Source organism: Rhinopithecus roxellana, chromosome 15 (assembly GCF_007565055.1).
Source record: "Rhinopithecus roxellana isolate Shanxi Qingling chromosome 15, ASM756505v1, whole genome shotgun sequence".
Classification (NCBI taxonomy): Eukaryota; Metazoa; Chordata; class Mammalia; order Primates; family Cercopithecidae; genus Rhinopithecus; species Rhinopithecus roxellana.
In genome coordinates this window covers 60,113,796-60,115,936 of record NC_044563.1, presented here as the reverse complement: position 1 = coordinate 60,115,936, position 2,141 = coordinate 60,113,796, and the positions used below count along the sequence as shown (strand labels likewise).

General features: G+C 49.8%; 1 pseudogene; it reads left to right on the top strand.

Moving 5' to 3' along the window:
• The first annotated feature begins 501 nt into the window (after positions 1-501).
• Positions 502-1,514, top strand: LOC104665210 (annotated as a pseudogene).
• Positions 1,515-2,141: the final 627 nt, after the last annotated feature.

Genomic DNA, 2,141 nt, shown 5'->3' with positions numbered 1-2,141 from the left:
CAAAGTGCTAGGCGTGAGCCACTGTGCCCAGCCGATGTATTTCTTAAATGCATTTGATTAATGTCTCATGCCTCCCTAAAATGTATGAAACCAAGCTGCAACCTGGACCACCTTGGACACATGTTCTCAAGACCTCCTGAGGGCTGTGTCATGGGCCATGGTCACTCATATTTGGCTCAGAATAAATCTCTTCAAACATTTTACAGAGCTTGACTCTTTTCGTTGACATCAATGAGGCCTAATCTGATCACACTATAACACTGCAAGTCCCCATCCTTCTCCCCTGATTGTTTTCAAAAGCAGTGATCCGTTGAGGTGCTCATTTTTGTAACCCCAGTTTCTAGAAAAGTGCCTGGGTGAGAGTATGTAGGATCTCCATAAAAGTTGAATTAACGAATTTTGTAATGACTGCACCTCCAGACAGGAGCTGTCTTCTGGGCTCCCAGAGTCTCTGACAAACCTCTCCCACAACGGGTTTACCAACAACAAGGACTTTCCTGGATGACTTCCACTGGGTTGGGGATTAAGGATTGAAAGGGGAGAGGCTGTGTGTGGAATATTCTGGCTGTGCTGACTGTGGACTTAGTCCTTGTCTTCCCGCATCCAGTGTAGTATTTGGAGGAAGAATGCCTGGGCTTCACTAGCACCACCGAGGAAGCCCGTAAGAATATTTCCCATCTATGTGGATTCAACTGGAACCACTGTGGAGAGGTGGTACCTGCCTGCAAATGGCACTTCATCCAGGACACCTGCCTTTATGAGTGCTCCCCAAACTTGGGGCCCTGGATCCAGCAGGTACTCATGGCTTCCTGGCAGCCAAGAGCTAGCAGAGGAGCTGAATTTTCCAGGCATCTCTGCAGGCTGCAACCCCAGCTCCAGTTCTATTCAGGGCTGGGTTGCTGGGATTCTTGAGCCTGAGCCCTTCTTTTCTACCAAAATCTCCCAGGTGGATCAGAGCTGGCGCAAAGAGCAGGTGCTGAATGTGCCCCTGTGCAAAGAGAACTGTGAGCAATGGTGGGAAGACTGTCACACCTCCTACACCTGCAAGAGCAACTGGCACAAAGGCTGGAACTGGGGATTCAGGTAAGGGCTGGGGTGGGGCAGGAAAGGAGGGATTTGGAAGTGAAGGTGAGTGGGTGTGGAACAGGTTTGTGAGATTTTGGGTTTGTAGGGCTGGCAGAATCAGAGACGCTTTTGGGCCCAGTGGCTAAAGGTCTTCCCTCTTCCCTCCAGGGTCTAACAAGTGCCAGGTGGCAGCTGCCTGACTACCTTTCCATTTCTATTTCCTCACACCCACTGCTCTGTGCAGTGAAATCTGGAGTCACTCCTATACGGTCAGCAACTACAGCCGAGGGAGCGGCCGCTGCATCCGGATATGGTTTGACCCGGCCCAGGGCAACCTCAGTGAGGAGGTGGTGAGGTTCTATGCTGCAGCCATGAGTGGGGCTGGGCCCTGGGCAGGCTGACCTCTCCTGCTCAGCCTGGCCCTAACGCTGCTCTGGCGGCTCAGCTGACTCCTTTTACCTTCTGATACTTGGTCATCCCTGCCCTGTTTAGCCCCACAGCTCCCAACTATTTGGTTCCTGCTCTATGGTCTTGTCTCTGACAGCCACTTTGAATAAACTAGACACCGCACATGTATCTTGAGAATTATTCAGGTATGAATGGGAATGTGGCTGTTTTGTTTCCCAATTCTCATTGATTGAAGCTAGTTAGACTGGGTTAGTTCCCAGCTCTGATGCTTGCTATGAACTAGCCTGATACTTAAGTATTCTTCTAAGGCAGGAAACATTCATAGCTCTCAATTTTATTTTTCACTATAGCTCCAATCTAGAGCCACGCCCAGGCGTTTTTCTTTTTTTGAGACAGGGTCTCACTCTCTCACCCAGGTTGGAATGCAGCGGCATGATCTCAGCTCACTGCAACATCTGTCTCCTGGGCTCAAGTGATCCTCCCACCTTGGCCTGGAACTACAAGCATGTGCCACTACACCTGGCTAATTTTTCAATTTTTTATAGAGAGGAAGTCTTGCAATGTTGTCCAGGCTGGTCTCAAACTACTGGGCTCAAGCAATCCTCCTACCTCAGCCTCCTGAGTAGCTGAGAATATGGGTGTGAGCCTCCACACTCAGCTAATAAATA